Source organism: Euprymna scolopes, chromosome 46, assembly GCF_053919585.1.
Source record: "Euprymna scolopes isolate OS-2025 chromosome 46, ASM5391958v1, whole genome shotgun sequence".
NCBI classification, from domain to species: domain Eukaryota; kingdom Metazoa; phylum Mollusca; class Cephalopoda; order Sepiida; family Sepiolidae; genus Euprymna; species Euprymna scolopes.
The window spans coordinates 65,510,070-65,524,267 of NC_136527.1; the positions used below are offsets into that span (position 1 = coordinate 65,510,070).

General features: G+C 28.7%; 1 protein-coding gene and 1 pseudogene across 1 annotated transcript in view; both read left to right on the forward strand.

Annotated features, from left to right (window-relative positions):
- The window catches only part of LOC145270143 (uncharacterized), a 55,690-nt gene that overhangs the window by 13,855 nt on the left and 27,637 nt on the right, over positions 1 to 14,198 (forward strand). The window lies entirely within an intron of this gene.
- On the forward strand, positions 12,198 to 12,330 carry LOC145271875 (U2 spliceosomal RNA; annotated as a pseudogene).

Below are 14,198 nucleotides of genomic sequence, written 5' to 3' on the forward strand. Positions count from 1 at the left end.
AACATTCAGACTTCACCAGATTCAGGGGTCACAACCATCGGACAAGTGTCCTGGGAAGGAAACAATCCACAACCGTACTAACGTAACAATTTGCGCCATATTTATGGCACCTAGCGGCTCCATTTCATGTGGAATTTCCATCCCCTGCCGAAGTTTCAACCAAAATCAGGAAACTCCCTTTCATACAACGTAAAAACTTAATATGGTACTATTTTTTCTTCTTTTTTTTCTAATTCCCAAAAAGGCAACACTCCCACCTATTTAAATTGTTATGTATCGGTGGCATCTATTCTATTTTTTCTTTTCTTTTCCTTTGCTGATTCACTACATAATGACCACATCACCGTTACACGTCTGCATCATGTATTGGAGGCTCTGTTCCCTCAAGCATTACACATTTGCAATAAGCCGAAGCTCACAGGCCGTCCCCATCTACAAATTTACTCTATGTGGTTGCATCCAATTCGCACACCCTCGATGCAGCTACAACAAGCATTTCAAGCCCATAGGCTTTCAAAAAAGAGCTATACGTCGGATATGGTGTGTGTGTCTATGCTGCCTATTGCGTCGGTAGCAGTTGTAACTGTTCTTGTGATGACTTTGGTCGTATGATAGTAACTGTGTGCGTCGAACCTACTTGGTCAAGTGTTTATGTCTGCATCTGTATTTGAAGCATGGATTGTCTCTGAGGTATCTCTGGCATACAGGGAAACTTTGTGGCTGTTGACAAGCTTCTTGATGCTGCTGTTGATGTGGATCAATCTGTTTGATAGTGCTCATACAGTTCAGGTAAGGGTGTCTGTTGGGTCGGGTGTGTTGGTTCGTTCTGTTTCTCCGACACGAGTGGTGTCTTGGAGAGTGGCGAAGTTGGATTTTACACCACAATCCAAGTACCTTTATACTTCAGATGCTATACCCGTTGCGCCGTTGCGGTATAGTGACTGTCCACTATCCTGGCGCTAGATGTTAGAGTTCCACACTTTGATTTTTTTGCTTATAAGCATTGCGCCCATGATCGAAATAAACCCGTTAACAGATAGTTCTGAATTCCAATCCTTCTTGAATTTGCTCTTAATATGGACAGCTGCTTCTCTGTGTACATTTTAGAGTTGGCCCGCAAAATCTGTCAGTTTTTTGGCTGTTCACCATTCTAGGTCCCAAGCTCGGATTAATTGCTGAAAGGTGGTCATCTGTCGTAGGTTGTTAGGAGGTATTCTTTAGGAGGATGGAGGTGGCTATGTCTTGTTCAGAGTTGAGCATCTGTTGAAATATGTCCTGGTCTAGCACATCTTTTGCGGACTTGATAAATTCGTCTTCCAGACTGGAGTATGTTGCTAGCTCTGGCACGACGTGTATCATATATATTTTGTTTAGTGCTGTCTGTGATAAATTGACTCATGTCGTTTCCTGGGCGGAAGGCCTTTTGGTGTCTCATGATGTCTCGAATCGTTTATTGACGCATGTAATTTTTAATCGCCATTAGCCTGAGTGGTGGTGGTTATTGCAGTTGATTTTAAGGCATGGTGTCTATGTCGATTTGGATTTTCTGAAGTGCATCTTCAGATGGCTGTATGGGTTTGGTTATTAGGTTGATTAGAAGCTCTTTTTTGCTCCTTGATTAGCGGTAACACTTCAGATCATGTGATTGACCCCTGTATATTTTTTCTGCATTTCATTCTTCTTGTTCCAACAACTGTTTTTTGTTTTTTTTTTTTTTTTGCGGCATATTGCACTTTTTCTTAACTGAACCTAAATATATATTTTTATGTGCTGTATGTGTGTGTGCTTCCTTTTTTATTCTAGAGTTCTTGTTTTCTTTTCCTTGTCTATTTTTTTATTTTTTATGTCTGGTGTAGATTTTTTTTCTTTTTAGGATCCTTCTTTTTCTCTTTATTTTATTTTCATAGAAAGTTCGTAACATGTTTTTTTTTTCATTTCTTCAGATCCCCTTTTTTTCCAATGTTATGTGAGTGGTTGCCCAGATTTATTATGCCCCTCATTTTGGGAGGCAATGCACGGCACCAAATCGCTTGACCATCTTGGCAATCGGGTATCAAAACACAAACTTGTTGGATAGCGGGGTTTACATATTATCTGTATATTATTCACTATTTAACCATTTTTGCATGTATATAATCACGTGTATATATATATATATATATATATATATATATATATATATATATATATATATATATATATATACATTCGTATTTGCATTGTATTGCATCATCATGTGTTTCAGTGTATACCTGGCCTAACTGGATGTCTGTGGTTCTTCACTATTTGAACCATTATGTGTATTTGTACATTGTGTAATATACTGTCTATATTTTACGCCCCTGTGATTAGTCTTGTATGGGTGTATTGATACCTTTGTGTCAACATAATTATATATAACATATACATTTGATGACACACCTGGTTTCTGTTGTCAGCAGCTTATGTCATTTTAGGCCAACTGGGAAATTTTCCATCCGTCCTTGGTGGAGCTTGAAATTTGTTATAACAAGCCGCGTCAACGACCCAAGACAAATAATTGGTTTTATACATATTTTATTTTGCTCCCAGGCATTACAGTCAGCACAGGAGTAATCTAAAATCCTGGCTTGCAGTGGTTCTTATATGTCTACATTCTGAGACCTCACCTTCCTCATGAGGAGACCCCTTTCTAATCATCTCCCTTCCAATTCAGCGATGCTTCAGCAAACACATGATAGATGACACATCAACTTCTGAGTCTGACAAGGTTTGACGTTTGAGAACCTGCTAAAACGCTGTAATTTCAATACAGCTTGACAGATATCTAGATCATTAGATGAACAGATAGATACATCGATAATTAGATAAACTGATAGAGAGACAGAGAATAGATAATTTACTTTTCTGCTCGGTCAACTATATAATACCCACTTTATTTAGCGACAATTCATAATTACGTAGAAAAACAAACTTTTAATTAAAATCCAACGGTCAGTGCATAACTCACGTCTTTTTGGATCAATCTAGTATATCTCTTATCAATCTCTCTTATTTCCGCGTTCAGTAAGCAATTAATTTGTTTTCCGTCAAAATATTAATATGCGAAATATCAACCCTTTTTCTTTCCTAGTTTTCTTTTGCTTTGTCAATATTGTGTTTTTAAATTGATTTCCGCTTAAAGTTTTTTTCTAAATAAAGAAAAATTAAAAAGTAAAAAAATATTACTTTCCGTCCTATAAAAAAAAATATGCAAATTGGTCAACAAATAATTATCGAATTTTCAGAGAATATCGGATACAAAAATTTTACTAAATAAAATATCGCATTACATTTCAGTAACAATAAACGTGTATTAAAGAGAACACATTCATTTACAAACACAAAAAATTAAACTATAATACGTTTGCTATGCAATTGAGAGAAATAATTTTAGTTTTGTAGTCAAGTAAAATTCATTTATATAATTTTAGAATTTTTTCTATCAGTAAATATTGATCATATGACATATCAGAAAGGTTTTCAACATTATATTTTTTCCTATTATAAAACAAAGTTTCTTAAATTTTTTTCTCTTAAATGTGTTTTAAATTCTGCATCAGCAAATTTTTTAGGAAAAAGTTCCAAATGTTTCACCTGTAGAGATCATTTTAGAATTTAAACTGTTCTTTACCATAAAATTTTATTCTATCCTGTATCAGTTCACCAATTATAAACGTCAGTTTTTAATCTTTTTTCTGGTTACTCGAATTGCAATTCAGTGTCTGCATACATTGCAACTATCATTTAAGAGATAAAGAACATATATGACAAATATGTTTCTTCTTGCAATAAATAATTACATAGAAAAACAAACCTTTACTTAAAATCTAACAGTCAGAGTATAACTCAAGTCTTTTTGGAATAATCTAGTATATATCCTATCAATCTCTCTTATTTCCGTGTTCAGTAAGCAATTAATTCGTTTTCTTCCTGTTTTTCTTTCTGTCTAAATATTGATATGTGAAATATCAACCGTTTTCCTTTCCTGGTTTTCTTTGGCTGTGTCAATATTGTTACAGGGTTTTTAAATTAAAATAAAGAAAAATTAAATAGTAATAAAAATATTACTTTCCCTCCTGTAGAAAAAAAATTTGCAAATTGGTCAACAAATAATTATCGAATTTTCAGAGAATATCGGATAAAAAAAATTATTAAATAAAATATCGCATTACATTTCAGTAACAATAAACATGTATAAAAGAGAACAAATTCATTTACAAACACAAAAAATTAAACTATAATACGTTTGCTATGCAATTGGGAGAAATAATTTAATTTTTGTAGTCAAGTAAAATTCATTTATATAATTTTAGAGTTTTTTTCCTATCAGTAACTATTGATCTGATGATATATCAGAAAGGATTTTTAGCGTGATATTATTTTCATGTTATAAAACAAAGTTTCTAAAATATTTTCTAGTTTTTTTAATTTAATTTATAAACTTATTCAGATTTATATTTATATTGTATATTAGCTCAAATCGTTTTTCTCTTAAATGTATTTTAAATTCTGCATCAGCAATTTTTTTATGAAAAAGTTCCAAATATTTCACCTTGAGGGATCATTTTAAAATTCAAACTGTTCTTTAACATAAAATTTTATTCTATCCTGTGTAAGTTCACCAATTATAACCGTATCTTTTTAAATCTTGTTCTTTAAACATAAAATTTTATTCTATCCTGTGTCAGTTCACCAATAATATAAGCGTATCTTTTTAAATCTTGTTCTTTAACATCAAATTTTATTCTATCCTGTGTCAGTTCACCAATTATAAGCGTATCTTTTTAAATCTTGTTCTTTAACATACAATTTTATTCTATCCTGTGTCAGTTCACCAATTATAAGCGTATCTTTTTAAATCTTGTTCTTTAACATACAATTTTATTCTATCCTGTGTCAGTTCACCAATTATAAGCGTATCTTTTTAAATCTTGTTCTTTAACATACAATTTTATTCTATCCTGTGTCAGTTCACCAATAATATAAGCGTATCTTTTTAAATCTTGTTCTTTAACATAAAATTTTATTCTATCCTGTGTCAGTTCACCAATAATATAAGCGTATCTTTTTAAATCTTGTTCTTTAACATAAAATTTTATTCTATCCTGTGTCAGTTCACCAATTATAAGCGTATTTTTTTAAATCTTGTTCTTTAACATACAATTTTATTCTATCCTGTGTCAGTTCATCAATTATAAGCGTATCTTTTTAAATCTTGTTCTTTAACATACAATTTTATTCTATCCTGTGTAAGTTCACCAATTATAAGCGTATCTTTTTAAATCTTGTTCTTTAAACATAAAATTTTATTCTATCCTGTGTCAGTTCACCAATTATAAGCGTATCTTTTTAAATCTTGTTAACATAAAATTTTATTCTATCCTGTGTCAGTTCACCAATTATAAGCGTATCTTTTTAAATCTTGTTAACATAAAATTTTATTCTATCCTGTGTCAGTTCACCAATTATAAGCGTATCTTTTTAAATCTTGTTAACATAAAATTTTATTCTATCCTGTGTCAGTTCACCAATTATAAGCGTATCTTTTTAAATCTTGTTAACATAAAATTTTATTCTATCCTGTGTCAGTTCACCAATTATAAGCGTATCTTTTTAAATCTTGTTAACATAAAATTTTATTCTATCCTGTGTCAGTTCACCAATTATAAGCGTATCTTTTTAAATCTTGTTAACATAAAATTTTATTCTATCCTGTGTCAGTTCACCAATAATACCAGCGTATCTTTTTAAATCTTGTTCTTTAACATACAATTTTATTCTATCCTGTGTCAGTTCACCAATTATAAGCGTATCTTTTTAAATCTTGTTCTTTAACATAAAATTTTATTCTATCCTGTGTCAGTTCACCAATTATAAGCGTATTTTTTAAATCTTGTTCTTTAACATACAATTTTATTCTATCCTTTGTCAGTTCACCAATTATAAGCGTATCTTTTTAAATCTTGTTCTTTAAACATAAAATTTTATTCTATCCTGTGTCAATTCACCAATTATAAGCGTATCTTTTTAAATCTTGTTCTTTAACATACAATTTTATTCTATCCTGTGTCAGTTCACCAATAATATAAGCGTATCTTTTTAAATCTTGTTCTTTAACATACAATTTTATTCTATCCTGTGTAAGTTCACCAATTATAAGCGTATCTTTTTAAATCTTGTTAACATACAATTTTATTCTATCCTGTGTTAGTTCACCAATTATAAGCGTATCTTTTTAAATCTTGTTCTTTAACATACAATTTTATTCTATCCTGTGTCAGTTCACCAATTATAAGCGTATCTTTTTAAATCTTGTTAACATACAATTTTATTCTATCCTGTGTCAGTTCACCAATTATAAGCGTATCTTTTTAAATCTTGTTCTTTAACATACAATTTTATTCTATCCTGTGTCAGTTCACCAATTATAAGCGTATCTTTTTAAATCTTGTTAACATACAATTTTATTCTATCCTGTGTCAGTTCACCAATTATAAGCGTATCTTTTTAAATCTTGTTCTTTAACATACAATTTTATTCTATCCTGTGTAAGTTCACCAATTATAAGCGTATCTTTTTAAATCTTGTTAACATACAATTTTATTCTATCCTGTGTCAGTTCACCAATTATAAGCGTATCTTTTTAAATCTTGTTCTTTAACATACAATTTTATTCTATCCTGTGTAAGTTCACCAATTATAAGCGTATCTTTTTAAATCTTGTTAACATAAAATTTTATTCTATCCTGTGTCAGTTCACCAATTATAAGCGTATCTTTTTAAATCTTGTTCTTTAACATACAATTTTATTCTATCCTGTGTAAGTTCACCAATTATAAGCGTATCTTTTTAAATCTTGTTCTTTAACATACAATTTTATTCTATCCTGTGTCAGTTCACCAATTATAAGCGTATCTTTTTAAATCTTGTTAACATAAAATTTTATTCTATCCTGTGTCAGTTCACCAATTATAAGCGTATCTTTTTAAATCTTGTTCTTTAACATACAATTTTATTCTATCCTGTGTCAGTTCACCAATTATAACCGTATCTTTTTAAATCTTGTTCTTTAACATCAAATTTTATTCTATCCTGTGTCAGTTCACCAATTATAAGCGTATCTTTTTAAATCTTGTTCTTTAACATACAATTTTATTCTATCCTGTGTCAGTTCACCAATTATAACCGTATCTTTTTAAATCTTGTTCTTTAACATAAAATTTTATTCTATCCTGTGTCAGTTCACCAATGATAAGCGTATCTTTTTAAATCTTGTTCTTTAAACATAAAATTTTATTCTATCCTGTGTCAGTTCACCAATTATAAGCGTATCTTTTTAAATCTTGTTCTTTAACATAAAATTTTATTCTATCCTGTGTCAGTTCACCAATTATAACCGTATCTTTTTAAATCTTGTTCTTTAACATAAAATGTTATTCTATCCTGTGTCAGTTCACCAATTATAACCGTATCTTTTTAAATCTTGTTAACATAAAATTTTATTCTATCCTGTGTAAGTTCACCAATTATAACCGTATCTTTTTAAATCTTGTTCTTTAACATAAAATTTTATTCTATCCTGTGTCAGTTCACCAATTATAAGCGTATCTTTTTAAATCTTGTTCTTTAAACGTAAAATTTTATTCTATCCTGTGTCAGTTCACCAATTATAAGCGTATCTTTTTAAATCTTGTTCTTTAACATAAAATTTTATTCTATCCTGTGTCAGTTCACCAATTATAAGCGTATCTTTTTAAATCTTGTTCTTTAAACATAAAATTTTATTCTATCCTGTGTCAGTTCACCAATTATAAGCGTATCTTTTTAAATCTTGTTCTTTAACATACAATTTTATTCTATCCTGTGTAAGTTCACCAATTATAACCGTATCTTTTTAAATCTTGTTCTTTAACATAAAATTTTATTCTATCCTGTGTAAGTTCACCAATTATAAGCGTATCTTTTTAAATCTTGTTCTTTAACATAAAATTTTATTCTATCCTGTGTCAGTTCACCAATTATAAGCGTATCTTTTTAAATCTTGTTCTTTAACATAAAATTTTATTCTATCCTGTGTCAGTTCACCAATTATAAGCGTATCTTTTTAAATCTTGTTCTTTAAACATAAAATTTTATTCTATCCTGTGTCAGTTCACCAATTATAAGCGTATCTTTTTAAATCTTGTTAACATAAAATTTTATTCTATCCTGTGTCAGTTCACCAATTATAAGCGTATCTTTTTAAATCTTGTTCTTTAACATAAAATTTTATTCTATCCTGTGTCAGTTCACCAATTATAAGCGTATCTTTTTAAATCTTGTTCTTTAAACATAAAATTTTATTCTATCCTGTGTCAGTTCACCAATTATAAGCGTATCTTTTTAAATCTTGTTAACATAAAATTTTATTCTATCCTGTGTCAGTTCACCAATTATAAGCGTGTCTTTTTAAATCTTGTTCTTTAACATAAAATCTTATTCTCTCCTGTGTCAGTTCACCAATTATAAGCGTATCTTTTTAAATCTTGTTCTTTAAACATAAAATTTTATTCTATCCTGTGTCAGTTCACCAATTATAAGCGTATCTTTTTAAATCTTGTTTTTTAACATAAAATTTTATTCTATCCTGTGTCAGTTCACCAATTATAACCGTATCTTTTTAAATCTTGTTCTTTAACATAAAATGTTATTCTATCCTGTGTCAGTTCACCAATTATAACCGTATCTTTTTAAATCTTGTTAACATAAAATTTTATTCTATCCTGTGTAAGTTCACCAATTATAACCGTATCTTTTTAAATCTTGTTCTTTAACATAAAATTTTATTCTATCCTGTGTCAGTTCACCAATTATAAGCGTATCTTTTTAAATCTTGTTCTTTAAACGTAAAATTTTATTCTATCCTGTGTCAGTTCACCAATTATAAGCGTATCTTTTTAAATCTTGTTCTTTAACATAAAATTTTATTCTATCCTGTGTCAGTTCACCAATTATAAGCGTATCTTTTTAAATCTTTTTTGATTACTCAAATTGCAATTCAGTGTCTGTATACATTGAAACTAACGTTTAAGAGATAAGGCACATATATGACAAAAATGTTTCTTGTTGCAATAAAAGTAAACTATACCACAATATAAATAAATCTTATTAGTACAAGATGTTTTTGTAAAAACACAACAAAAATAAATTGTTTTCATGTGATGCAATTTCATTTTTCATCTGCTACAACATTTGATGTTAAAATTGTAAATGAACCAAATATTGTGTGATAATATATTTTTTATTAGCACAAGCATATAACATTTGAAAATGAAGAGGTACATACTTCACATGAAAATAGTTTCTATGCAGCAAGTTATACATAATCAATGTAAAAGTAAGTGAGATACACATTACAAGAAAATTATTTTTTTTACATTATGTGTTTGAATACAAAATATTTTATATGGTTAAAAGACATAAATTTTTACAAATATGATTTCTATCATTTATGCATTTGCATGCATTGCAACGTTTTCTTTGAAAATGAAGAATCTAATATTCCACAATAATATGCTCACTTTTCAGTATGCCTTCGCATATCTTGCAATATAATACATTTTTGTATAAAAGAGAACCACATACCTAAGAATATGCCTATACTTCAGTATGCGTTTGCATATGTCGCGACATACTTTGTTTCTGTGCAAAAGAAGAGCCACATATTTCACAAGAATATGGTTTCTCTCCAGTATGCCTTCGCATATGTAGCACCAAATGTCGCTTCCTTGTAAAAGAAGAATTACATACTCCACAAGAATATGGTTTCTCCCCAGTATGCCTTCGCATATGTTCCACCATATGTTGTTTCCTTGTAAAAGAAGAACCACATATCTCGCAAGAATGTGGTCGTTCTCCAGTATGTGTTCGCACATGCTGTAACAACATACATTTTTGTGAAAAAGATAATCCACACACTTCACAAGAATATGGTTTCTCACCAGTGTGGGTTCGCATATGTATCAACATAGTTTGTTTCAGTGTAAATGAAGAGTCACATATTTCACAAGAGTAAGGTTTCTCTCCAGTATGAATTCGCATATGTTGTACCAAATGTTGTTTCGTTATAAACGAAGCATCACATATCTCACAAGAATGTGGTTTCTCTCCAGTATGTGTTCGCACATGCTGCAACAAACTACATTTTTGTGTAAAAGAGAATCCACATACTTCACAAGAATATGGTTTCTCACCAGTATGTGTTCGCATATGTATCAACATATTTTGTTTCAGTGAAAATGAAGAGTCACATATTTCACAAGAATATAGTTTATCTCCAGTATGCATTCGCATATGTAGCACCAAATGTTGTTTCCTTGTAAATGAAGAGCTACATACTCCACAAGAATATGGTTTCTCTCCAGTGTGCCTTCGCCTATGTTCCACCAAATGTTGTTTTCTTGTAAACGAAGAGCCACATACCTCACAAGAATATGGTCGCTCTCCAGTATGTGTTCGCTCATGTCGTAACATGTCTATTTTCCTTGCAAAAGATGAGCTACATACTTCACAAACATATGGTTTCTCTTCAGTGTGTCTTTGCATATGTTCTGACATATTTAATGAACAGTTAAAAATGAAATTGTTTTGTTTTCAATATATTATCAGTAAATGCGATTTTATAAAACAAATGTTCACATTTTTCTCATTTCCAGGTTTTAGCTTTAATCCATTTGCATTTGATTTCTTGCATTGTTTGCTTGATATTCTGCAAAATTAAAAACAATTAAAAAATAAATTTAAAAACATAATTTTATACATGTTTGATTTCTTGCATTGTTTGCTTGATATTCTGCAAAATTAAAAACAATTAAAAAATAAATTTAAAAACATAATTTTATACATGTTTGATTTCTTGCATTGTTTGCTTGATATTCTGCAAAATTAAAAACAATTAAAAAATAAATTTAAAAACATAATTTTATACATGTTTGATTTCTTGCATTGTTTGCTTGATATTCTGCAAAATTAAAAACAATTAAAAAATAAATTTAAAAACATAATTTTATACATGTTTGATTTCTTGCATTGTTTGCTTGATATTCTGCAAAATTAAAAACAATTAAAAAATAAATTTAAAAACATAATTTTATACATGTTTGATTTCTTGCATTGTTTGCTTGATATTCTGCAAAATTAAAAACAATTAAAAAATAAATTTAAAAACATAATTTTATACATGTTTGATTTCTTGCATTGTTTGCTTGATATTCTGCAAAATTAAAAACAATTAAAAAATAAATTTAAAAACATAATTTTATACATGTTTGATTTCTTGCATTGTTTGCTTGATATTCTGCAAAATTAAAAACAATTAAAAAATAAATTTAAAAACATAATTTTATACATGTTTGATTTCTTGCATTGTTTGCTTGATATTCTGCAAAATTAAAAACAATTAAAAAATAAATTTAAAAACATAATTTTATACATGTTTGATTTCTTGCATTGTTTGCTTGATATTCTGCAAAATTAAAAACAATTAAAAAATAAATTTAAAAACATAATTTTATACATGTTTGATTTCTTGCATTGTTTGCTTGATATTCTGCAAAATTAAAAACAATTAAAAAATAAATTTAAAAACATAATTTTATACATGTTTGATTTCTTGCATTGTTTGCTTGATATTCTGCAAAATTAAAAACAATTAAAAAATAAATTTAAAAACATAATTTTATACATGTTTGATTTCTTGCATTGTTTGCTTGATATTCTGCAAAATTAAAAACAATTAAAAAATAAATTTAAAAACATAATTTTATACATGTTTGATTTCTTGCATTGTTTGCTTGATATTCTGCAAAATTAAAAACAATTAAAAAATAAATTTAAAAACATAATTTTATACATGTTTTTGCAAACAAAATTATTTTATGACATTAAAGTATAGACACAATTATAAAAAATAAGTTTCAGTATAATATGCTAAAAGCAAAAATTTGAGCTATTGTGTTCTGTTTTATGAAAAAGTCCGTAAATTCAATATTGTTTTATAAAAAATGAAATGAGGATATTTTTGTGATACGTAAGCGTTAATAAAATGAATAAAGTCATTTTGTATAGACAATATTAAACTAAACTTTCACAAACACTTCAGTGAGATCACAATTTAATATTTTTATTACAATTAAGACATTAGTTCTTGGCCTTTTGGTCAAGATCAAAGTGTAGTATCTGTTCTTCAGATGCTGCACTTCATTTTCTTGTTCTCTTTCGGTAGAGGAGAAATCCTTCACGACTGAGACAATTTTTATTTTTGTACCTTTTCTCCACATTAAAAAACGACCCTGGTGTCTAACTCTGTCCCGTGGGGAGGCATAGTAAATAGGTACAATTAAGACATTTTATTTAGTTCATAAACGAAATAAATAATTTCTAATATTTTCAAAGAACAAATACTTTTTTGATCATTTTAAAAAACTATTATTATAATCTTGTTACATTTGCAACAACTGACTCATTTTTTCAATGCATTTAATAAATCTTGCAATTTTAATAAATCTTGCAATTTTAATAAATCTTGCAATTTTAATAAACCTTGCAATTTTAATAAACCTTGTAATTTCAATAAATCTTGCAATTTTAATAAATCTTGCAATTTTATTAAATCTTACAATTTTAATAAATCTTGCAATTTTAATAAATCTTGCAATTTTAATAAATCTTGCAATTTTAAAAAATCTTGCAATTCTTTAACATTGTTCTTAGTTCAACAAATTAATGTATAAATATTTGAAGATACCTGAAATTGGAGAACATATGAAAAATACAAAAATTACTTACAAATGGTTAATATTCAAGAATATAAACAAAAATTCTTCACATATGCCATCAAATATTTCGTTAGATTTTAAATGATTTATACTTAAATAAAAATAGAAAAAAAGGTTATTTTAAAATACAATAAAGATATACCAAATAAAGTCGTAACAGCTGTATTCTTATTCACAAAATCACTTTTATTTTAAAAATGTAACTATTATAAAATACTACCAGAAGATTGAGAAAATGACTATTTCTTTGGATACTGCCAGAATGTTCCCCTTTTTTGGGGAGTTAGTTTTTCACCCATCTTAAAAGCGGTCTTTGTGGAAGGTTTAAAAGCAGTGCTATTTCTGCAAGTCATCTTTTTGATTGACAATGTTAAATTTGAACGCTTTACACTTCCGGTCGCGCTGTGGAGTAAAACGTCAGATTTTCTTTCACTTTCTTTTCCGCCTTCGCATCATGGGTTCAAGCCTGCCTGCCTACTACTACCACTTTTTTTTTTTACACCACCAAACATCCAGACAATGCTGGGCACTAAGGCTAGTATTTAACAAACAAAAAATGACAGCAAAATGGGTTAAGGCTTAATAAATTGTAATGATTTTCAATCAGAAAAGAAAGTCAACAAAGATAATATAAATATAAAGAAATGTTAATAAAACCCTTTTTAAATAGTCACATAATTATGTTAGTAAATTTAATTTTTATTTTATATTTAAATAAAGAAATGAATTGGGAAATATTGATATTCTCATAATTTTGGGATAATTTCAAAATTAACTATCAGATCCAATGTTTTACAACTATAGTTTCTTAAATGTGATTTCAATCATTTGAAATGTAGATCCATGCAGAACAGATATATTTTATTCCATATCAACAATATAAATGTAAGCACATCATGATCGTATCTTATTATGCCAATACTGAATCCATTAATTTTATTTATTGCGGACTATTTCAATCCTACCCAAAGCCGGCCAGAGGCTTACTTGGCCAAAACGTGGTGAGATAACAACTATGGAAGGCAGTAATTGCAGTGGATACAATCAGGAGATTCAGAGTTCCTATCCCATCATGGTTACCATCTGAAGAAGACCAGAAGAATAGTTGGCTGAAACGTTGTGAAAGAAAAAGATGAGGATAATAGTCTGCAATAAATAAAATATGAGTTTAATTGAAATAATTTCAGAAAACTGATAATAATTTTTGCAAAAATTGAAATTCAAACAAAACTGCGTGTGCAGGGGATGCATTCTGGCTTCCACACAAAATGGACAAAATAACCTCAAACACAATTTCACATAAAAGGAACCAAATTTCCTTAATCATCGGTATATTACTATGTAAACAGTTTTAAATCAGCA